The sequence below is a fragment of the Equus quagga genome, chromosome 1 (assembly GCF_021613505.1).
Source record: "Equus quagga isolate Etosha38 chromosome 1, UCLA_HA_Equagga_1.0, whole genome shotgun sequence".
In the NCBI taxonomy this organism is placed as follows: domain Eukaryota; kingdom Metazoa; phylum Chordata; class Mammalia; order Perissodactyla; family Equidae; genus Equus; species Equus quagga.
In genome coordinates this window covers 127,225,075-127,251,229 of record NC_060267.1, presented here as the reverse complement: position 1 = coordinate 127,251,229, position 26,155 = coordinate 127,225,075, and the positions used below count along the sequence as shown (strand labels likewise).

The window sequence follows — 26,155 nt, the reverse complement described above, 5'->3', positions numbered from 1 at the left end:
CACATAATTCACATAGTTCTACTAGAGGAAGAACTTGTAACAAGGATAAAACTAACGTGTGGCCACACTAGACAATGTGCCTTCTTGGAATTTGCCACCTACTAACGTCATGTTACCTATACTTATTTTTACTTGATGATTTAAAAAAAAAACGTGTCATGTTTGCTTTTTTACTTATACAAGTATAAGATAAGGTCAAGAGAGATCAAAACACCCTCTGAAGAACTATCAACCAATTGCTGAAATGACGGTTGGTGGTTACTGTCCACCTCATCTGTACCCTCTATTGCTCTCCAACATTTGCTTTCCCTTTGGGAATCTTTCAAAGTTGCATCCCACTGTCTACCTTTCAGCATTTGGAAAATAACTACTTTCTCTTCCAATCTCTATTGACAGTAAAAACCTCAAAGAAAATCTATATGCTTATAGTTGCTTTGAAAGAATGGGTAAGTCAAATACTCAACAGGAATCAAAGGTCTCCATGACTCGTCTTTCTCTTTCGGACATATTTTCTTCCTCCTCTTTCGTCCTGTGGGGTGAGGGCTGGCGGGGGTGCATATGGGATCATTTTAAGGTGTATATCAACTTGACCCACCAGGGAGAGAATATTCATGCCTTCCTAGCTCTGCGCAAGGGCCTCTTGAGTCATATTGTCGCACGTCTCTGCCACTGGAAATGCTGCCTGATATACATTACCTTGTCTCCACTTCAGCTTTTAATAATAAATTCAAACTGTCTTTTCAAATCATTTTCTTTAATGCCTTGACAGGCTTATACTGGCATTACTCTAGATAAATGCTTGCTTCATCCCAAAGAGATATCAGAAAGAATAATTTCTCTTCAATTCACTCCTGCATTTTGCCTGTTAATTATTTTGAAACATTTTGAAATAAATTGCTGAGTCCCATTAAATAAAAATTCTCTCCTAAATTCTTTACCCACTGCCATCCACCCCCCTACTATCATAGTTTTTACACTTGGCAGTGTCATTTTTAAAATAACATTTTACTAACTACAACATTCATAGTTAATCCAAAGGAAAGAGGTATCATTTGTAACAATGTTTTTCTCATCTGTAACATATTAGCAGAGGTTTCTTTTTCAGTTTATTTTACATTGCCTCCAAATTAATCTGGGGCTAAAATGGTATCCCATGCTTTCTAGGCTATACAATGAAAAAGAGAATTTACACAGTGCATGACTGAACTGTACTGACTGGACAGAATCAATGGGACAGAAGGAAAGCAGTAATGCATCATAAGACCACCTCATATCCATCAACTGGCAGCAAAGATGACTGTGTGTGCCAGCGGCAAGCCATCAGCATGCACATATTCTCTGCGATTTGTGCTGAAATGTAGGCCATCCAGCTCATACCAGTCTTTGGCCAAAGCCCTGTGGGAAGGAACTGCAAACCATAAACTTCCAGTCCTTTGAAAACATTCTTAATGGATAGAGTATGCAAATAGAGCCACCAACATTTCCAGGGAGCCTAACTTGTAAATGACTGAGTGTTATTGGAGTTGACTTTTAAATGAAAAATTCAGAGATGATGGCAAGGCAGTTTTTCACAATCCCCTGATGTGATCTAGGAGTTGATGTAGTATTGGGGAATTATATACTTCATGATGTAATAAAAAAAAAAAAAAAACACCATGAATTTTTACCACCAACTTGGTTTATGAAGAATGGGGCACATGCCTGCTGAAATATCAAAGTGAACACTTCATTTACATAGGTGAGGAAGCAAGAAGGCTAATGCCTCATGGGCACATAAAAATCTAGACCTTGTTTTGGTTCCTTTTCAGAGTTGAGACAAATTCCAGATTGAGTTACTTCTACTCAACAATCTAATTAACAAATGTATGTTGTGTACCTACTATATGCCAGGCACTGTCCTAGGTTCTGGGAACACAGACGTGAACAAAACAGATCAAAACTCCTACCCTCATGGAGTACCTCCTAACCAATGTATTTTGTTCATCTTCATAAATGTGAGCCAAAAGATTCATATTTTCATTTCTAAAGTATTTTATATTAAAATTAACTCAGCTCAAATTTTATTCATTTTCCTAGAGAAGATGGATTTTTAAAAGCCAGTTCTCTTCGGAAGATGTTTGCCTATGTCTAGGAGGAGCATTTTTGGTCTGAGACTCTTTTTACTACTCATCTCCTTCACAGAATGCTCTGCTGTGAATAAAACTGCACAGCCTACAGGCAAAGTAAAAATTTTTTCCAAGTAGAGATAAAGTAGAATGTCTAATGGGTACCTCCTAATTTGTGCTTTCCTCCTTGATTTTATTTTTTCTGACATCCATCTCTGCCCCAAGTTCACAGATGGGATCCATCAAAACCTCAAGTTCAGCACAGCTTTCTTGAAAATTTGAAAAGTGGCAAACAAATTGAGGAGATCATCTAACTTAAAAACCCATCACTGATGCTCTTGCTCAATAGCTGGCATCAATAAATCTTAGATAGACATGTGGGTAAGACTGTTGGAGCCATGCAAGGACTTTTCTTAATATGGATACTGATGTCATTTAGGCAGAGAGAAGCTGGGCAGATTTGCAACAAAAGGGAAGTGATTATGTAATACATCCAAACCATAAATAAACACTGTAGTTAGTTATAAAATTCTACACATCCTTCAGAGGGCTTCCTGTCAGCCCCTGAACTTAGAGAAAAGAAAGAAAAGCTGTATTAATCATTCATTCGGCCAAAACTTACTGAATCCCTATTCTATTTCCCACACAACACATCATCATCATCATCATCATCACTACTGTGTGTTGAGTTTACTGTGTACCACACACTGTGCTTGTTGATTACATGCCTCATCTCATTTAATCAGTTAGTAACCCCATAAGTTGGGTATAATGTTTATCCTCATTTTATAGATAAAGTAAATGATACTCAGAGAGGTTATGTTGTCTGCTTGTGGTTGCACAGCAAAATAAATGATCAGGCCCCAAAAGAGGGTCTGTCAATCTCCTAAACCCATGGTCTTTCCCCTCCCCACAGCTTTACTGAGATATAATTGACATATAATATTGTGTAAATTGAAGGTGTACAATGTGTTGATTTGATACACTTATATATTGCAAAATTATTACCACCATAGTTTTAGCTAACACCTTCACCACGTCACACGAAATCATTTTTCTTTTGTCATGAGAACATTTAAGATCTTCTTTCTCAGCAACCTCCAAGTATATAATGAAGTATTATTAACTATAATTACATGCTTTACATTAGCTCCCCAACAACTCATTCATCTTATAACTGGAAGTTTGTACTCTTTGACCAACTTTTCCCCTTTTCCCTCACCCCACAGCCTGAGGTAATCACCTTTCTAGTCTCTGTTTCTATGAGTTCAGATTTTTTAGATTCCACATATAAGTGATACACAGTATTTGTCTTTCTCTAACTTATTTTCACTTAGCATAATGCCATCAAGGTCCATCCAGGTTGTTGCAAATGACAAGATTTCCTTCTTTTTCATGGCTGAATAATATTCCAGTGTATATATGTACCAGATCTCCTTTACCCATTCATCCATTAATGGACACAGGTTGTTTCCATATTTGGTTACTGTGAATAATTCTGTAATGAACATGGTCATGTAGATATCCCTTCAAGATCCTTTCTGCATCTCCTTCGGATATATACCCAGAAGTGGGATTGCTGGATCATATGGTGGTTCTATTTTTGAATTTTTAAGGGACTTGCATACTCCTTTCCACAGTGCCTACACCAATTTACATTCCTAACAATAGAGCATTAAGGTTCCCTTTTCTCCATGTCTTCGCCAACACTTATCTCTTGTCTTTTTGATGATATCCATTCTAACAGGTATGAGGTAATATTTCATTTTTTGTAGTTTGATTTGCATTTCCCTGATGATTAGTGATGCTGAACACCTTTTCATGTACCTGTTTTCTTTGGAAAGAATATGCTTTCTTTGGAAACATGTCTATTCAGTTCCTTTGCCCATTTTTTAACTGGATTATTTTTCTATAAAGCTGCATGAGTTCATTGTATATTTTGGATATTAACCTCTTATCAGACATACGATTACAAATATTATCTCTCACTCTGTACATTGCCTTTCCATTTTGTTGATGGTTTCTTTTGCTGTACAGAAGCTTTTTAGTTTAACATTGTCCCACTTGCAGTTTTCTTTTGTTGTTTGTACTTTTTATGTCAAATCCAAAAAATCATTGCCAAGACTGATGTCAAGGGGCTCACCCTCTATGTTTTCTTCTAAGAGTTTTATGGTTTCAGGACTTACATTCAAGTCTTTAATCCATTTGGAGTTGATTTTTGTGTATGATATAAGATTGGGGGTAAGCCCATGGTCTTAACTAATCCATTTTACTGTTTCCAAATCAGTTGCTTAATATGTGGATTCATTTGCATCATCAGTCTGGTATTTTTGAGTTGAAAAGGACTTTGAACATTATCTAATGAATGATAAACTTCAGAAGTTAGCCCATTTCCCATGATCCCAAGACTTGTTAGAGGCAGACATGAAAGTAGAATTTAGGTTCTAATACAAGCTTGATTCTACTATTCCATATATAATTGTGAATAAACCATAACAATAATGATAATAGCAGCTAATATTTATAGAATCCAGTATCTGTCAAAATTTTAAGCACTACACATTTAAAAACATTTAATTTTCACAACTTTATGAGATAGATCCCATCATCCCCATATTAGAAGTATACATCTGTACCACAGAAAAGTATCTTTCCTAAGGGCCCATAGCTACTAAGTGGTGGAGCAAGGATTTGAATCCAGATCTGTGCAGCTACAAAGCCCAGGTCTTAACTACTATACTATTCTGCTTCTTAGTGGCAGAAATCCAATTTTTCCAAAGCATCAATCTTAAAAAAAAAAAAAAAATGCCCTCAGTTCCTCTATGATGCTTCTTTGACCTGCCCAATCCAAATTTATATCCTCATTTTCTCAACCATGCTTTGAGAATTTGCCTCTTTTACTTTATCAGCCTGATTCTGTGAACACATACATCTTTTCCCAACAGATCATTGCTTCTGAAATCAGGGATTGTGTTTTTAATTCTATTTGTTGTTTCCAGCACTTAACTCTCACAATGTGCAGACTGTAGTGGACAGTCAACAAAAGCTTTCAGAACTGGACATCCAAAAAATTAAATAAATAAAACAGTGGCAGACAGCCAACTACGATTCTCGGATAATTCTTGTTACTAATTTTGAAAGAGGGCTTGTTCATACAAAATAATCCATATCCAAATTCAGGGAAAATCTAGATCTAAATGTCATGTTTTACAAACAAGTATGTAACTAATAGGTGTTTACCTGATGTGATTTAAGGTATTCCCATCCCATGCGCCAAAATCATGACTAGTCTCTTGAATTAACAGATATCCACATACTTCAAGTTCAAAAACAGCTGCCTCAAATGATGTATCATGGTAGTTTAGAAATTAAAGAAAACTAAGAAAGATTCAATATAATTATATAGATAAACTATATGTTGTTAACTCTATAATTCAAAATTTAAGGGAACTATTCTTATTTAATCATCAATTTCCTTTTACTAAGACAGTAGGAAAATAAAAACACTCTTGCTGATCACCATCTAATCACATTGCTGGATTAACTCAAGCTCTCCAATTCGTTTTAAAACATAACGAGTGGTGTCCATGGTGCCCAGAACACCAAAATCACCTAGGTTATCTTCTAGCACACAATCTACTACCACCAGCTCAGTTGTATGTTTAACAAGGAATCTGTATATCCCTTCCCAAGCCTATCCTCTTTGTGATTGTATTTATATGACATAAGTATAACATAAATTGATGAAATACGAGTGCAGAAAAGAGATCTGTTGCTTGCATTACTTCCTTGGAAAGATGAGATAAATTCAAGTCATAAGAATAACTGGCCTTTATATTAGATATAGAAAACTTCACAAGGTGGGAAAAACCATGGTAAAATTCCAGAAGAACTGCCTTAGATTGCTTTGCAGGTGTCCACGTTTTTGCTCCACTTTGAAGAAACTGTAAGCAGTGCATTTTGATTGTCATTTAAACGAGAAAGTAGAGGTGGAACTCCAAATACCAAATTCATATTCAAATAGGGTCTAGATCCAACAAAGGATTGGGGAATAGATGCACATTTTAATGTGCTAAGTTAAAATAAAATGTTTAAATAGTATTTTTTTAAAGCAACATTCGTCAATAAATTGACAAAAAAGAAGTCATAACTGACCGGAGTAAAAGGTTTCTATCGTACTGTATGCAAGCCATGGGGGACTAGAGGTAAGATGGGCTCTGGTCCTGGGCTTGGCTCCCAGAATTGTCCTCATTCCATACATTCTTTCCCTGTTTTACCTGTGCTGCCTCTGAGATCCTCAGAGTCTCTCCTCATTTCCTTTGTTATGGTCTCTGACGCACAAGTTCTTCCTCCCTCAAATTCTTCTTGTGATGCCTCCAAACACTCTGGATGGCTGTTCTTTCCTGCCTGTGCACTTGCCATTCCTCCTGCACCTCAGTCTACCCCTTCTTCATCTGGTTACTGGCATTCTCTCTTCCCCTTTTCCTGACCCTCCAGTTTTACTCATATCACCTCCTCTGTGCTCCTTATCATGGAATACATGGTGGCCCCATTTTAATTTTTGCTTGGCTATGTTCATCCTTGGTTCTAAGCACCATGAAAGCAAAAACCATGCTGTTTTCATTTACTATTAGATCCCTAGCATCCAGCATTTTGCCTGGCAGAAACGAAGTACTCAAATACTTATTCAATTTATGGGTAAACAAATTAATGAATTAATTTAGGCAACTGTTCTTTCAAAATTTCCAAAGATTTAAATTCTTCCTTTCCTCACTTGTGTTTTCTATATGGTACCCTGCATGAAGCCATGAAGGGCTGTTTCCCTGTACTGGAAAATGTAAGTAAGACCTGTTACATCTACTTCTGAATTCTGTTCTTTATTTTGGATATGGGCCTGTAAGGATTGATGTCAGGTGACAGGTGCTCAGATGGATGGCATCCTGAGTCACATGGTCTGAGTCATGGTCCCCTGGGCATATCTTCCTTCTGATATTCCTAACCACCAGAACCACCCTGAGCAGCCCAGTAAGATGGCAAATGGAGTTTGCTTCTCTCTTGGCATCACATGTTTCCTGACGCTTGGATGTCAACAATCCTTCCTCTTCAATTCTCAGACTCCTGGAAGCCCAGAAGGGCATATATTGTCTTTTAGAATGGAAAGAGTGTTATGAAGAGAGTATCTCTGGAAGAACTGGCTGATCCAGAAACAACAGATTCACTTCTCTTCCGGCTTGTTTAAGACTACCCCCTTCTCCGATTACTTTGTGGGCAAGAGATTCACATGCTGGTCCTAATGCACCAAAGCCATGTTCACATTCAGGCTTCTTTCTATCACATTTTAAATCCTTTACTTTTTCCCATCACTCACTAAGGTAGTCTCACCCCTGATTTACATCTGCAGTGCCACAACTGTTCACACTCAGTCACAGCCCTGCAAGTTCAAATTTAACCTTGCCCCTTGTCTCCTTTTACAGAGACAGCATAGTTATGAGCACTAGCAATTGGCAAGTCAAAAATTTCTTAAATAGTCAAATGGTTTCTAAGCTTCTCTGAGTTGTGTCAGGAACAACTCACAGCCCAGGGTCTGCTTCTCCTCCTCATTTACATTCCAGACTAGGAATTAGTAACTACCCAGCCCTCAGTTCCCGAGACTAGATTTTTCTCCCAATCAGGGGGAAATTGGGCTTGCTGTACTTCTAAGTCATTTAGTTCCAAATGTCCCATTGCTTGTCTCTACTTGGAAGATGACATAAAAATTAAATCATTTACACAACTGCCACTCTAATATTTAAAAGAAATTTTACTTATGAGTGAGATCATATGGTATTTGACTTTCTCCCTCTGACTTATTTCACTCAGCATAATACCCTCAACATCCATCCATGTTGTCACAAATGGCCAGATTTCATCATTCCTTATGGCTAAGTAGTATTCCATTGTGTATATATACGACATCTTCTTTATCAATCATAAGTAGAAGATAAAAATGACAAAAAAAAAACCCCACATAGCATTGGAGATTGGACTGGTGGTTACCATTGGGGAAGGGGGGAGGGGGGAGGGCAAAAGGGGTGATTAGGGTCACATGTGAGGGGATGCACTATAATTAGTGTTCGGGTGGTGAACATGATGTAATGTATCCAGAATTTGAAATATGATGTACATCAGAAAAAAATAAAAATTAAAAAAAATGAAAGAAATTTTAGATATCTCTAATTAAGCATATACCAAATAACAAAAATACCCTAAATAATAATAGAGACCACATATTGAGCATTTACTATGTACCAAGTCCTATGCCTAGAACTTTACCTGCATTATCATCTGATGCCCTCAGAATCCTATGAGGAATATGCCATTGCTATCCCATTGACGAGAAAGCTAAGCATAGAAAACCTGCCCACAGTCACAGGGAGTGTGAATTCATTTATGTCAAATTCCCAGTTCAAACGATACAGCTCAAAGAAACTCCAAATGTAACTGAGCAAATAAACAAAATTTATACAGCTGTGTAGCAATTTTTCTCCTGACTTTCTTACTGTTTTTACAATATTCAATGGGGCAACAAATCTCTAGAATTTCTCACTTCACGATATTTTCACTAAAGCAGGCTGTCTCGCACAAACACTATCTGGCATCTCTCTCTAGTTGCTCAACTTCGTAGAACTAAACCTAAGTGCAAATAATGTAGGGAAGTACATTATAGTCAGCATTTAACATGCTTTGGTGTTTACATTGGAATATGATTCTGATACTCTAGTAAACTGCAACGCAGCCAGAGCAACGTGTCCTGAACCTCTAAGAGGTAATGACGAGTTACAGGAAGTCATCCTTCCCTGTAAAGCTGGAAGTTGATCCCTTTTGTTTCTGTTATTTTGTTCTTAGAATTCTTTCAAAGCCCAATAAGGTAGAACCAGATGACCTCTCCATCTTTACCTGATGGAACAGGTAGAAAGGCAGAAAAATGAAATAAAAGGCAATTTTACACTAAAAGAACCTAACTCCGAGTACGTCACCAATATTTGACAAATCACTGATGAACTCTAGCTTTCCCCTCTTCAGATTCCTTCTTGATTGTGCTCACAATAATTGTGATCAAGTCACTTGCCCACTAATGAAATGTCAAAGGAGTGCTTATTCACAAAACTGTACAAGTTACTAAAAAACACTAGCAATTATTAAATAATAAACATGGATACTCTTCCTGAAGGTATTTTTTGGGAGTAAGAGGAGACTCCACTCACTTTAAAACAATAAAGCAGCTTATGAATCATTTAAAAAGTGGGCCAGAAAAAGCAATAAGATAGTTAAAATCACTTGTCATCTCAAACTTCTCAAACAACTGTTTCATTTTTTTGTTTACCCTTGAGAACAGGCACAGGAAAAAAATCACTTAACCCATGGAGATCACAACACACAGACACACTTTTTAAAATAGCCACATATAAACTAGTTAATATAACCAAGTCATTGCCAAGTTGTTGTTGGAAATCTTAGATGAAGAATTTCTTTAAGAGTTAATATTTGATATTAAAATATATATATATACACAACATAATAGGATATATTTTTTAATTCATTTTATAATGCACACAGGGATGCCTTTAAAAGTTCGACTTTCTGTCCTACCCATCCATTGTCCTTCTGAAAGTTGACTCTTTTTCTCTCAGTACCATTATGCTTGTCTGTCCTTTTTTCCTCCAAGTCACTCTCAAAGGGATATGATTCCCTTTTTTTTTTCAAAAGAGATGCGATTTCCTTACAATACCTGATTGCTTTATGATTTAGTTGGGGTGCCTGATTCATCTTCCTAACTAACAAAGACTTTTACACAGGATCGAAAGAACTTCTGGTGGTGAGTGGAGGGTGCTCTATAGAAAATGCAAGATCTTATCCAATTGTCTTTAAAAAAAATCCCTCTGATAGATGAGATAGATCATACGATTTTCTGGCAGAGGAGAGACTGACGAAAGACCCTAACTCCATTAGCTTAGAAGGTGGATAAATGAACAGTGCAACATTTTCTTGATGTGGTCCTCATTGCATCACCGCAGATGTGGCTTAGATATCTTGGCCCTACCTGGTGACTCCATGTGAATTACCATCAGAACTCTAGAGCAGTGGTTCTCTAATAGTAATGCACTTAAGTACCACTTAGACAGCGTGTTAAAACACAATTGCCTGGGTCCCCTCTCCAGAGACTTTGATTCACTAAATCTGGGAGAAGCCCATGAATTTGCACTTCTAACAAGCTCACCGGTGATGCCAAATGCTAGTCTGAGGACCACATTCTGAAAATCACTCTAGAGCACTGTGATTCCAAAGCACTCAGGCTAAGCTGTATCACTTAGCCTGCATCTAAAATTCTCTTCTTGGATCATCCTAGTCTGCAGCTTTAAGAAGCACTTGGTCTTCAGAGTAAAGACTACTGCAATGGGAGGCTATCTTCTTTCGTAAAAAAAAAAAAAAAAAAAAATTGAAACTTCAAGTAATGGCTCTTCACTTGGAACAGAGAGCCAGCTGACTCTGGTTTACAAAGGCCTATCTTATTCCTGATCCTTTATCATTTGAGAGAGATGTGAGCAGTCTATGTCAAAAATGCACACTGCACATTCCCAGGAAGCCACTCACAGAGCCAGCTGCAATTTTATTTTAGCCTGTCTGAACTTGCTTTTCTTATTTTTTGCCCTGTAGCCAATCACGAATTTTTTCATTGCAAGAAAAAACTCAGAGACAAAGACGCAGGGGGGTCTTCACCAAACTAGCAAATTTTAAAGCAAAAAAAAATCTACTATTTCTGTTTATATCAAGATTCACCCTGCCAACTCCTACTCACCTTTCTATGCAAAGAGAAAATGTAATATCATAATGGCCAGTCTTCAAAAATGATTAAATAAAAATCATCAGAAAGCCAGACTGTTGGTAGCAATTCCATGCCTTTTGTGTGTAAATCCATATGATGGTTGTTGGAAGACCAAATATCTAAGGAAAAACGTAGACATGCTCCTTGCTGTAAAGCAGCAGTTGCAAACCCAAATGCCTACAGCATTTGTATGTAATGGATGTAATTTAGCGTCTCAAGCCAGAAGTAAAGCAAGTGGGAGTAGGGACAACGGCAGACTTGAGAGTCCTAGCTTTATCTAAAGAGAGGGGCTGTTAGCTCTAGACCAAAGTCCAGTTCTAGTAATATCAATAATTAGGTCTCACTTGGAACTATTTCTATTTTCTGTTTTTTCTCCTAGCCCTATTTCTTGATGTGCCCAGTGATCTTAAGTGAATTATAGATGCTATGTATGAAAAACTATAGAGAAACTGGATGATAGCAACTTCCTCCAAAGGTTCATCCTAGCCCTCTGGCAGGCATTCTGGGATGGGGCAGGTCAACTTTATCCAATTCAGGATTGAGCTGACTCAAAGTTGGCAGGCACTTTGAAAGGCTTGGTCTGGTTCTTTTGCTCAACTCTTGGATGCAGTTTGAAAGTATCTTTTGTCCATCATAGATACTGAACTCCAATTATTTTACCCTCTGCACTGTGAAATGGTCAAAAACTCTGCTTTGTTTTTTCAGTGATGTGTTTCTTAGCTTCCTAGCCTCACACCCTACAAGATATAAAAATTAGGCAAATGCCTCAAGTAGTCAAACCGCCCGGGATTAGGCCAATATCCAATACCTGTCTTCTTTCTGAGATCTGGCCCTTCAAGTCCTGGCTGCATTAGCAGCCTCCAACTTCAGTTTGTCTCTCCAGCTTGGTAAGATTGCCAGATATTCTTCTGCCCACTCTGTCTCCTAGGCACAATCTTTTGCCTGGTTTCTCAGCTTTTCATCTCAAGCCAAAAGTTGGCAAGTTCCCTGAAGGGAAACACTGCTTGTGGAATGCTGGCTCACTGCTCACCTGTGCTGGGGGAGTCTTGGTTTTCTCGGCAGCTCTTTGATGTCTGCAAATTAGGTATGTTTCAGATTTGGTTTAATTTGGCTCTTCTACTGTTTTTGAAGAAGGGTTGGTTTGTCACAAACCACTCTAACTTAGTGAGAGGCAGAGGTCCCAGGTTAATTTAATACGGTAATGTAACTACTTCCCCAAGAAATGTTTTTATTCTGAAATTTGAGGGTTAAATTCAAATTTAAACACTTAATCCACATGAGCTATGTGGGAATTATTTTGGTGTGAATTGACTACAAATGTGATAATATATATATTCCATTTCAAACAACACATCAACTAATTCTTTTGGTTCGATGATCTCTTTGAAGATAGATCTGTCAAGCAATTTTTGTAATTTCTCAGCAGCCTTGAAAGAAATTTCAAACAACCACAAATCAATGTTATAGTTTGGAGTACCTGAGACACTCTAGATAAATATTTGATGAGAGATGGACAGTAGGCAGAGGAATAGTTTCATCTAATATGGTAATAAAAAAAGTGACAAGACACCCACCCTTATGCTTATCAGGGAACAAGATGATAACGCTGCTGACAGAATAACCCTCTTCTAGTTGCTAGTAATTGGCCCCACTTGAAGCAAAGACAGGGACACCATCTGACTTAAGCCTTTCTGCATAATCTAGTGCCCCGGATGAAGATAGACATAGGAGGGGTGGTAAAATAACCAACTTATTACCATTACCATGTGCCATCTCCAACTGTGGCTTCTAATATTCTTGAGAATTTACTCTAGAAAAGAAAGTAAAAGAGCAACAGCAAAATTTCTGTATCAAAAATGTGGACGGCTCTTTGAGATTATTGCCCTGTTAGGACATCTAGCCTAAAGAATAAGGAGCTCTCCACCACGTAGGCAGCTTGAGTATGTGTCAGTGGCCTTGGTATAGGATTGTCCATAGTGAAGGCTGACTTAAGTTCCTCTAGGATTGTAAATGACCACATGGTGGGTCCCTGCTGAGAGGGCTCTAGTGTCTTCCATAATATGCCTATATGATTATTAAGAGTAAAGATCCAGGCATCCAAATGATGGGGATGTGGAAAGACATAAGGACATGGCACATATCCTAAACTAATTTTTTGCTTTTCACAATTATCTAATCTTAAGATTGAGTCACAAAAAGGTTAGGCTTAAAAATAAATGAAAGAACTTTAACTTGGTGTACAGTATCAAATGGTATCAACTAATGGCAAAAAAAAAAAAAAAGAGAGAGAGAGAGAGAGATGTGTATGTGGCAGGCACTGTGCCAAGGATATTATATGAAATCTGTTCATCTTTACAACAACTCTTCAAGGTAAATACTGTCATAATTCTCATTTTTACAGATGAGGAACATGAAGCACAGAGTGGTTTCATAATTTACCCAAGGTAGTAATGGTAGAGAGTCAACCTGAAACTAGGTCTCTGAATGCCACATCGCAAGTCCTTAACCACATTGTTTTACTGGCCTCCTGGACTTCATTGATCATCTTAATGTCTAGCTGGGTATTCCCTGTACTTTAATAATGTGACTAAAGATTACAGACATGTGCCTTTCCTAGCTGGCCTTAAATTCTGAGCTAAATATAAAATTAATGACAGCCTGGGAGCTGTGATTCTTCCCTAGCACATTTTGCTAAGAACATGGTTTATGAAATCTTTATATCTACTTGAAATGTGTTTACTAAGTCTTGCCAGGAAGTCCATTCTATGGGGATATTACACATGGGCAATGTAAATTGCTCTAAGGGCTAAGAAGACTTCATTCCAACCAGGCCTTTTCCTCTAAGTAATAAGTAATTTAGTAGATTTGGAAAATGAAGCACCTGGTCTATTCTCTTTCACAAGTTACTAGGCCCGCATAAAGATAAGTCACTTTATACAAAGACAGTGGAAAAATTCCATATCTGGCCTGTGGAGTTTGCCTCCCTCAATGCTACTGAAAACTACACATTAGTGTTTATATCAAGTATCTTTGAGGAGGCACAAACCTGCTTTGATTGCCTAGAAACTCAACACTGCAAATCTGCATTTCAATGAGCATTTACTAAGCACTAGAGGAAAGAGAACTTGTGCCCCAGTTTGCAGGCCAATATCCTGTTCCTGGCTTTGCTGTCTAATAGCTATGCAACCACAAATAAGTCACACACTGAGATTCAGTTTCCTTCTCAATAAAATGAAGGTGCCAACTCACTTCATGACGTCACCAAGGGCTAAGCTACGCATATCATCCAGATGCCAAGGATCATACAAGCCACAAGGCAGAAGAAAGCAGACAAGAGAAGTTCACTAAGCCACCCCAGAGGACGAGAACCTAAGAGGAGCTTGGTTTCCATAGTGATGGGAAAAGAACAGAGCAGACCAGGCAAAGGGATAAGGAGGGAGAGGAGTACACGGGTTGGCTACAGAAGTGGGTCCTGGAGAGCCCTACTAATGAGCACTGAGTAAGTGTGGAATTCTGGTAAGAAATAGCAGCAGACAAGACTCACTCATTAATAGAAAATCATTTGATATGGACAATCTGTGACAGGCACCATAAACCAAAAACACCAACATGCAGGATCCTGCTTGATCCTGATAAAAAGCCAGCAAAAGTATGATCCCAGTTTACTGATTAGGTACCAGAGGCTTTGAGCAATTTATTAATTGCCAAGTCTATACAGAGAGTAAGTGGTAGAGGCCAGGTTCAAATAGGGGTCTGTTTGACTCCAGGAGCTGTCCTCCTTGACACCTTGCTACGTTGCCTCTCTTTATACCATGTCAGGATATGAACCAGCACATCAGTTAGGCTATATTTCTGTAGAAGAGAACAACTTTGTGCTTAAATACATGAAAAAAAATCAGGTGTGATATACACTCAAATGTTCACAGCACGATTTCTGTGCAGTGGGATCACAGGTCACTTACTCAACACCCTTAAATATTATATGACTTTTACAATCATGAAGATAAAACAATTGAAAATTAAAATGCATATGTATTTTCCCTTCTTCAGGAACACTCTGTTATTTCAAAATGATTCAGAACATCTGTGCAAAAAACAGAACTGAGGAAGTCAAAAGGGAGAGCTTGTTTAGGGTTAAATATTAAAAATTCAATTTTCAATATTATAAGTATCTATGGGACACCAGGATGCAGCTGAAAACATCTGAGTGAACCTACAATACTCACACTGGCTCTCTGATTCCGTTTGTGATCAGGAAGGAGAGCTGGATGTGAAGCAGACGAAGTGAGGAGAATCTGAAAATTGCCAGGTTCCTCTGCATTTCTCTGTCTCCACATCAAACCACACTGACCTTTCGAGAATACTAGCTACTACTTCACTTATGACTTCCAACTTCTAATGGTCTAGTAAGAGTTTGCAATGGAGGTCCATGATTATTAAGGGGGGCACCCTCGGGGGGCTAGGGCAGAGGATCACTCCAGGGCTCTCTACAAACTGGGTTGACTTTCAGAGGGCACCATGCTGAGAATCACTGGTATAGGATGCACTGTGCTGGCGGGAAGAAGCACTTACACCTCTAACATGTTGTCTTGGAGACAAGCTAATAATCACTGATACGCAAAGAGATAATCAAGAAAGAGCTATGCAGTTAGATGAAATAGTACAGGGAGAAGGTAAAACAAAAGTAGCAAGCTCAGGACAGACATAAGGAGCTCCATACTTGGGGACTAGAAAGACACAGGGAAATGAAGGGCAGGAGAGAGCAGAGCGAGCAGTGTGGGTGGGTGGGGAGAGAATAAGAAAAGTCCAAGATAAATGCTGATTTCTTATAATGGAAGAAAGCTTTAGATATAAAACCCTACTACATTTGAAGGAAAATTTTCATAAAATATGTTAGTCTTTACCTGGATTGACAGAGAAAATGAAGAAGCTGGTTTCCATTTAGTAATATGAAGAGCATCATAATCTCTTATATTATTGGGAGGAGACCACATAGGCGATTTCAGTGAGATTTATAAGCAGATAAAACTTCCTCCAAATCGATTCCTTCCAACAGTTTAGAGTTAAAATGGATACTTGTAACTTGTGTAATGAAAACTTGTTTCTAGGAGTTCTTAAGCCTAAGAAGTCAATCACAATATTGAAATGCTTTGAATTAAACATTGGTAAAATAGCAATTAATTAAAAGCCTAATATGCTTTTATTGCTATTCAAAAGAAAATCATTTTCACAGTTTATCTATCTGGCAATGTTAAATTTAACCTGAGCCCTGTGTTCTCATGAAAGAGGGAAGGTTAATAAACCCTTACTCTTTTGTGTTTTGGGAAACGCCCAAAACCACAAAGACCAAGCCGCCCTTGGATATTCTGAAATAAGACCCACCTCCACCCTTCCTCAATGACTCCCTTGTTTCATAAAACCCTAACTTTTCTCCTTCTTCTCTGAGATATTCCTCATTAATAAACATTCCCCTTATTGCTAGAGTCTGAATAAAATCATCTTCTTAATTGTCTGGTACATCTTGTCTTTGACATATTCCACTGTTAAGACATTTCCAGAAAAATATAGCAAGGAATAAATGAGACCCTATCACACATCCTTTTTCCATGCTATTCTTCAGAAGATGTATGAACACCAAACATCAGGTAAATAAAATTTTACAAAGGATATTTGATACCACTTGATGATGCTAGCACCAAGACTCCAAGAAAGGACATGAGTATCTGTTAAATCTCCCTGTGCACAAAGATTAGTAGAACTAAAAACTATTTCAAATTTCTTATTTGAATACTAAGTAAAACAATATTAAGCAAGGAAGTCTGACTCCCCAACAGCAGGAAACATTGCAAACCTAGCATAACCTCACAGGCAGCACTGGGGCATTCATGGGCCAGAACATTCGACCAATTCTAGCAATGTGGAAAGAGAGGAGATCACAGCCTGGGCAAAGGAACAAGGTCCTAACCATGAAGATGACAAAGATACGTATTTCAAGCCTACATGGGACTCAGGGACCACCCAGCTAGGACTCAGGGACCATCCACTTCCAAACTTCAGCAAACTTTCTGAATTTCAAATCCCAGGCAGAGTTCAGTGGAGCAACTCCAATTGATTTTTCAAGACTTGTGATTTCCCACAAGTTTACTTTGCTCAGAGGGAAATTATTAAATATACCACACTTTATTTCTATACTTTCATAAGACTTCTCATATAAATAAATGACCAAATGGGGGTTAGGAGAGTGGGAATAGTCTAACCATGTTCCATTTTAGGGACTGCGTGATGAATTTACACTGCAACTCTAAGAAAAGTCTGCAGCGGCAGCAGCCACACTTGATAGCAAAACAGCCCTAATTTGGACTAACAATTAGCACCCCATTTCCTGAGTGCTGCACCAAATGATGGATACTTTGATGAGAAATGATGATAAAAAAAGGGGGCTGGCCCTGGTGACACAGCAGTTAAGTGCGCATGTTCTGCTTCTGGGGCTCAGCGTTCGCTGGTTCGGATCCCCGGTGCAGACATGGCACAGCTTGGCAAGCCATGCCGTGGCAGGCATCCCACATATAAACTAGAGGAAGGTGGGAACAGATGTTAGCTCAGGGCCAGCCTTACTCAGCAAAAAGAGGAGAATTGGCAGTAGTTAGCTCAGGGCTAATCTTCCTCACAAAAAAAAATAAAGAAAGAAATGATGATAAAATGCTTTATCTCATTGAAGTCTCAGAAAACCCTATAAGGTTCCATTTGATAGATGCAAAAGGTGAAACTTGGAGAGGCTTTAAGAGATAACTAAGTTGGTGGACAGTGATGGTAACTAGTGACTATTAAGGAAGGATTCAACCTGCAGCATTATTACCGACAAAGGACATCGGAATTTGTATTAGACTAACAGAATGTGGCCAAATACAGGTATTTAAAGTGACCAGTTTAATTAATTCAAAACAATGATTGGTAATTAACACATCAATCTTCTGAATGTCAATGAAGAGTTCTAAAGTGCTGGAGCTTGCTGGAAAAGTTTCTTCTCTTGAGTTGATTAAATATTCTCTTCAAAATCTTGTTTACATTATTAATTTGCTCAGTAACCCCTGACTTCAGAGAAGTGTAAATCTCTACCTGGTCCCTGAAGAGTTAGCACATATTTTTAATTAAAATGGTCTTGAATAAATTGAGTTGTTAGTCTCACAGGTTATATTACTAACAGTGTTAACTCCAAATAAGACAGAAGTTTAAAAAATAAGGTACATTAAAAGTATGCAAATATAAGTGCCTTAACCATTGAAATATCCAAGCTTCATATAAAGATCTGACTCGAAATTATGAAAAATGGACAGTGAGTCATTTCTATAGTTTTTATGAAAGATTTGCAACAGCAAAGAATGTAAACATGTGTCAAAAGTTTACAAGTTCAAAGTACAAACTGAACACTTCCTTTAGGAAAAGCTAAAACAAAATTAAACAACATTAGAAAGATTTTGACACTTTGCCCTCTTATGATCCAAATTATAGTAACAGAGTTGTGTACATAATGATGCAATTATATGCTGTCATAAACAGTTTAATTATTATATGCCTGAGCAGATTTTTCTTAAAAAATCAAGTGCCCTGTAGAATTTCCACACCTGAATGCTTCTAACCTGGCTTTGCCATTTTTCACTATTTTCAATTTTCTGTGGACACAGGAGTGGCCTTTACTTTAAAATGATTCTATTAAAATTCTTCCACTTTACTTTTAAGCTCTTAAAGGCTGGGTACCATTTTCTCAGCATCTACTCTGCAGAGGGGCTGAACTCATTCATTCATTCTTTCCAATGCTTGAATGCCACCTACACGCCAGGTACCAGGCTAGGATGTGAGATAGACATTGCAGGAACCCACAAGATCTAAGTGACAAGCAAGAGGACTGAAAACAAATGGGGAACTGTAAAACAGAGAGGCAGCTTTAAGTAGTGTCTATGCAGTCAGATTCCACAGTCAGACCTAGTTTAAATCCTAGATGTGACTTTAGTTAAGTTACTTAAGCTCTCTAACTCAACCTCTTCCTCATCTGGAAAATGGAGCAATGAAAGTCCCTACCTCACAGAACTGTTATGAGGAGTAAATGAGATGATGATGCAAAGCTCTTAATATAATTCCTAGAACATACTATATGCTCAATGAATATTAGCTGCCGTAAGGATGATAATTATATTATTATTACTTTTTGCAATCACAAGTGCCATGATGAGCTATGGAAAGAATGCTCTTAAGTGCACCAAGGAAGACCAATAAATATTCCTGGAGAGTAGCTCAGACTGAACAGACAGAATTGCAGGGGAGAGAATGCCAAGTAATGGGTCTTCAATACCTATGAGAAAAAAAGTAACCTGAGTGTTGCTCAAGAAAAACTTTCAAGAAAAGATGTCATGTTCATTTAAATGACTATTTCATCTTAAGAAAGCGGTCTGCAGCTACTGATCAAACTGGAACCCTAGCCATGCTGATGATTATTATCATCATCATCCATAAATTCATTTGCTGCATTACATCTTGGCATACGAATGCTCATTTGTTACAATTATCCCTTCAGTCTGACATGGAGAGAAAGCAACCACAAAGCAACTTCTATTACCCTGGGAAGCTCCTCCAAATAATTAAAATTCTGAAGCTCTCCTCAAGCTGAAAGCAGATCAGACCCTCATCGCGGGCACATTCCATTAAATAAGCAGGCTCATGTTTGTTGTTCTTACAGCACAAGTCCTTGAGCTCACAAATCCCACAGCATCGAAAGTCATTATTTTTTAACCTAATTTAATTTTAAAGTCGCAAATCTGTCTTCTAAAAACAGATGCCATTTCTTGTATTGGTCTTGGGCCCTTTCTAGGCACTAGTCTCTGTGCTAAAGGTTGTTACATACATGATCTCACCTCCTACCTACAACATTTTCAGAAAGAATGTACTATTACTCAGAGTTTCAAAGATAAAGAAACTGAGGCAGAGAAAGAGTAAGAAACTTACCCAAGTTCCGCTTGCTCAAACATATTAGAGCTGTGATTTGAAACCAACTTTGAACTCAATGTCCGTAGCCACTATACTACAGCATACACAACTTGAGAATATAGTTCTTTTCTTTTCTTCTAGTTTTTTAAAGCAATACCAACATTCAAAAATACAAATTAAGGTAGAGTAGGAGTGAGGTGAGTTAAAGTGAAGTGAGGGGGGTGAATGATGGGAGAAGGAAAAGGAAGCAAATTATTCAGCCAGTACAGTCAGATGTAAACGTAGTATTCAGGTATGATCCCACTTAGGCTGAGTTTTCACGATCAGACAAGACTCTCGTTTTAATCAAAGACGGAACTCCATGTTGAGTCAGGGTCTTAGACAACAAGGGCCACTCATTTCCTATTAGACTTTGAAGTCTTGCTTTTTCTCCTTTATTGAGCTTCAGACCAGGAATTTTCTCACAGCCATTTACAAGGTGACTGGCCAACCTTCTTCATAACATAGAATGCAAGCAACTTATCTCCATGCCAGTGTTTAGAAACAACCAACTAAACTAATGTCAGATGAATATAAGGTTGTTGTGAGGATTAAAATGAGAGAATGTTTTGTTTAGCACAGAGCCAGACACATAGTGGGCACTTACCATATGTCTGCTCCATTATTAATAATTATTATGGGTAGCATCATGATTCCCAAAAAGAGTCATTTACCTAGTATGGGAGCCATAACCTACACTAGATGCCCTTCTCTCAAGATTATGTGCTAGACTAGTGGAAAGAGTTGGCACATAAAGAGCCACCAGACTCCATTAATTCACATTTTATCAGATGGCCTCGGATAATGTTGGCTCACAGCTGGATTTGTACAACACAAAATACACAGTTACATTTAAATATTTATAAGTATAAATATTTAAAAGGGTGTGTCTTCTTACTTATCAGTCAGCTCAGGAAAAAAAGAAAAGTTGCACTACTCCTGGATACCACAAATGAGGGTGGCCCTCAAGTTCACTGAAGTCAAAAAGCATTTATTTCACACCTACTCTGTCACTCTCACCCCTGCCTACTTCTCAAGACAAGAACTGACTTGTTACTTTCCTTCCATGCCGACTTTAGACATAACTGTCTGCAAAGTCACACTTTGGGGAGCATTGTGTCCCTCCTTAAAGACAACACTAATTATGGAACTAACCTATTTAATCTCTAGCCCCAAAGATTTCAGCATTTAACTCAACTTCCCTATAATTCACTGTACTGTAGCAATTAAATTAATGGCAGCGGCTGCATCGTGGAATCCTTTAAACCCCTGTGGGCTTGTTCCTTTGATTACACCAGACCAAGGAAATGTAGCTATTTGCAGGCAGATTAGAGGGGCTCCCTTTCATATTGCCATCAGCATTGAAGACTGAAAGGTCGAATGAGTTGACATCCTCCTCATATCTATCTGTGACAGTCTACATTGAGGTTGTTCATAAAGAAGGTTTTTAATACAGCAAGAGGACCATGTGGATCAGGAGGCATGAAGGTGCCCTTATATATGTCCAGCAAAGGTCCTGAACAGGTTTATGCATATCTGCTTTCTCAACACAACCTGACTGCCACCTCCAGGAGCCAATAATGGATGCAAGAAATCAGCTTTCTGATGCTCTGTGGGGTCCTAGGGGGCCTTCCAGGTCATACAACACTCAATTATGCTCTTCATGGTTTGGGGACTAGGTTGCATTCTATTACATTTTAATCTTCAAGAGAAAGAAAAGCACTCCTTATAATGTATTTATCAGTCATTCCCAAAACTAGCTTTGTCAAAATCACTTGGACTTTTTATATTAAAAAAAAATTTAAAAGCAGCTTCGCAAGCCTTGCCCCAGAGAAAATGAATAGATATCTCTTGGGCAGTGGGCCCAGAAAGCTATAGTTTTCCAAAACTCCCATGGTGATTCTAATAATGACCCAGTTCAAGCAATCATTGGCATATGTCATAATGCAAAAGTATAAGAAAGCATACATGAAGTAAAGAAATAACAATGCTCAATTAACTTCAACAATGAGTAGGCTGTCAAAGTCAGGCTGCCTAGTATTAAAATTTCATTCTCCAACAGCTAGTAGGGTAGATAAATTACTAAACTTATCTGAATCTTAAATTTCTTCACTTTTAAAATAGGGTTAATAACACCAACAACAAATACATGTATAGGAAACAACTTAGCATTGGGCCAGAACCATAGTAAGCTACCATGTGATTATTATTCTTTAAAAGTATAAGTGATTATTATTTTTTAACTAGATTCCTGAATTCTAGAAAATAAAGCACATTGTATAGTAGTAAAAAATTTTTCCACAAAATAGAGTAGTCTTTTTCCTCTCACTCGATTCTTTGTACTTAATACTGTACTTCCCATGGATTAGGCTGGACATAATGAATACAGAAGAATTAAAAACTGCATTACTTATTAATTTACTTAATTCTAAGGCAGCATCAATTGACTAATAGCTTTTCTGGAATTAAAGAAAGAAAAAACATATGTGATTACTGTAAACTGCATCCCAATTTCAGAAATGTGAAAATATACTGGAGTGGAGTGAGAGGGGAGAATCTGACACCGTATAGAACCCAGAAAAATCTGTACTAAGAAGGCTACATGTGCCAACCACATAAAAAGTCCTTCTCCTAAGTTGCAATGAGCAGAACAAGAGTCCTATAGAATATTCCAGAGTCAAATTGTCACCGACTAGTTACCCCAAGGAACTCAAGGGTGGGTTTGGACATTTTAACTTTTTCCAAATTGTTCTTTTTCCTTTTGTTATGTTAAGGAGATGCAATCACCAAACACTAGACCAAGCTTCACCAGGAGAGCTACATCTATGACCTTTGCCTTATCTTTAACGCTAAGATCTCTCCAGGAAGAGTCTAGGTCTTATTACCATAACCTGCAGTGTATGTGGAAGCATGTTTTCCGGCTGAGCCTGTGCAAGATAATACCCACCTCTCCCTTTTGAACATTCATTCCCCATCCAAAATAAATGTTCCTGCTTCCCTTTGTTGGGGGATGCCATGACTCTGGAAATAATTCCTCATGGTCTCCTATTTGCCGCAAATATACTTTACTTTGTGAGACAACTACTTCTGGTGGAAAGTCTGATTTAACTCACCAGGAGGGAACCCACTTTGGTTTGGTAACAAAATACTTTGGGAATCACTACTAATTACCCCTCTTCCTCACACCCCTCTTTTTGTAGGTTCTCTGTGTATATTCACAGATATATATGTTTATATTCTGTGTATATTCTTTTTGTATATAGTAAACAATCTGAAGGTTGAGATGTCTTTCAACAGACACAACCATTGAACTTGGCTTGAACTTTCCTACTTACCCTTCATGGAATAAACCTTATCAGGATATCTGTTGAGAAACATTAAAATAAGGCAAGTTTCTTGGCTATACTAATAAGAAAAATCTTTGTCCAAATATTCTGTTTCGTTAAAATATGAGATCTATGGGGAAAGGAGATCTGTGTCTTTAGACTAACCACAGAAATCAAAGCTTCCTTCCAATGGAAATAAGAACTTTTTGTTGTTGTTTATTGGATTTTTAAAAATGAACCATGAGGGAACAACAAGGAGAGCCATTACTTTTTCTGAGATACTTTATAAGTCGAGGACATTATTGAGCATTTATAATGTACGATAATTTGACAAATAGACATTTTTACAGTTTTAAATGTCCCAATGATACGATTAAGAATCTAGGAACTGTTTATTCAGATCTACGTTGGGAAAATGAATATATTCTACAAACACAGAATATGGACAGCTTTAATTTTACATGTGTGCCAGGAGGATCCATTTCTCCCAAAACATGTATCATCCCATATGTGCTGTGATTCACGATCCCCAAAGCATTAAAGTTTAAATGGCGAATCTACTGTTCTGGAGTCATTGGAATTCTGATCCCATAGTCACTCTAAAATAGATGCAGGCTAGAAGAAAATTCTCCACATTTCAAAGCCAGATGGCCTATATCAGCTAAATATTTTTTCACTCCTTGTTCAGAAGAGAATTCATGTTGGAAGTAGTGAATTAATTTAAGCAGATATGAATTTAAGGGATCCTTAGTCATCAATCCCAAACTTAGGACTCTATTTAAAGAAACTATATTTTTAAACTAAGTTAAAAAATAACAAAAAAGAATATATACAACAACCCGGGCACAGAAAACTTTTCTTAAGAAAATTGCCTTACTGTTAAGAAAAAAGAATAATTCTTTCCCATTCCATTATGCGATCAAATAAAAAATTTTTCTTCACACTGAGAAATGAGATCTTTATTTGAACTGCTTCTAGAAGCACCATAAAAGGTCTGATTATTTTATTGAATGGTCTGGTATTCGATATGTTATTCAACAGGGAGTCTTATGATTTTCCTTTTGATTAAAAAAAATTATGAAAAAGTCCACTTGTACCGTTTCTAATCTTACACTGGTAGAAACCCAGGACCTGGACTATATTATGCAACATTCTTAAACAAACCTGCCTCTTGGGATCTCTCTTCTATAGACACAAATATATACATAAATATACATAGAAAGACTCCCCATCAGTCCCTGGAGACATTACCATACTGAGTCATTCGGCTAAATGAAATCAAGCAACTAATAAAAAGGATCACATAGTATTTCAACATATTTCCCATCTCCTCTCTTTAAGATAAAAGGTGGCAGCTATACAATAGCCTAGACAAGCACATTACGTCACAGTCAGATCTTCTCTCCAGCACTGAAAGAACTGCTCAGCTCTACATGACATGACTGCTTCAAATTATTCCCTGTTTGAGGTAAAAAGGTTGGAGGCTTTTTCTTTGTACCAGTTACGTCTATGTTTGCCCATTAAGCATTTCAAAGTTGGTCTCTCATCTAACAGTCTTAGAAAACAGACCATCAATTTATTTAGGGCAAAGTTCTCTAGGGCCAGTCAGAGGCAGGCTAAGGAGGGAAGGCCCTAAACAAGCCATGCTCTGCCCTAACTAGAGCGCCTCTACTTGGGATTTGTTTGATAACTGAGTTTCTACATAAGAGTGTAAATGATAAAAAAGGAATGTGCATCTTAAAAATAAAAATCTGGAGGCCGGCCCTGTGGCCGAGTGGTTAAGTTTGCACACTCTGCTTTGGTAGCCCAGGGATTCGCCAATTTGGATCCTGGGCGCGGACATGGCACCATTCATCAGGCCACGCTGAGGTGGCATCCCACACAGCACAACCAGCAGGACCACAACTACAATATACATCTATGTACTGGGGGGCTTTAAAAAACAAACACACAAATAAATAAATAAATAAAAATCTGAAAACCACTAGTTTAGTGGAAGTGGGACACACATGCAAGACAAGACTCACCCTTGCATCAGGGTCAGGATCTTGGATAGGATGGCCCATTTACTGAGACAGTCCTTGACCCTAAAGCCCCAGAACAAAGGACCACATTATAGAGACTGCCCTGATGCCAGATAAGAACTAGCAACATCTCTGTGCCAAGACTACACCTCTAAATCCTTTTACTGACTCAAGCACAGATTCAGAGGTTGAAGCATTCACAGTTTGCCTAACACAGTGCCAGTCTACAGTAAAAACACACATTGAATGGGTGCCTATGTTGGGCCAGGCATTGTGCCAGGAACAGGAAGACAATGTTGAACAACAACAGTCATAGCCCCTGTCTGCTGTAATTCAAGTCTAACGGAAGGATGGTCATTAATCAAATAATAAAAAGAGCTATCACTAGTGAGCCCCTTCTATGCCTCAGGCACTGTTCTAACATCACCTCATTTAATCCTCACCACATCTCTAAGAATGAGGTACTATGACATCTTCATTTTACAGAAGAGGCACTGAGGCACACAGAAGTCACAGGGCTGCTAAGAGGACGAGTTTGGGTTGAGGCCCAACTGCATGGCTTGCGTTTCCAGCTCTCAATCATCACACCCTAACTCCTCTTGCAAGCATTATCACCAAACAAATGCAAAATGAACACAGCTGAGACAAGTCCTCAAAGGAGAGACATGGGATGCTAAGAGTCTATCATCTCTTGGCGATTTGACCTAGGCAGGTACAATAACACTGCAGAAATGACATTTGAGCTGAGAGCTAATGGAAGGGTAGTGAAGAGAGGCGGGAAGAACATCTGGGCAGAGGTCAAAGCACCTTCAAAGGACC

The 26,155-nt window shown here is 38.1% G+C and overlaps 1 protein-coding gene across 3 annotated transcripts in view; it reads right to left on the bottom strand.

Moving 5' to 3' along the window:
- FHIT (fragile histidine triad diadenosine triphosphatase) overlaps positions 1-26,155 on the bottom strand; it is a 1,344,516-nt gene that overhangs the window by 654,078 nt on the left and 664,283 nt on the right. The gene's annotated exons all lie outside the window — the stretch shown is intronic.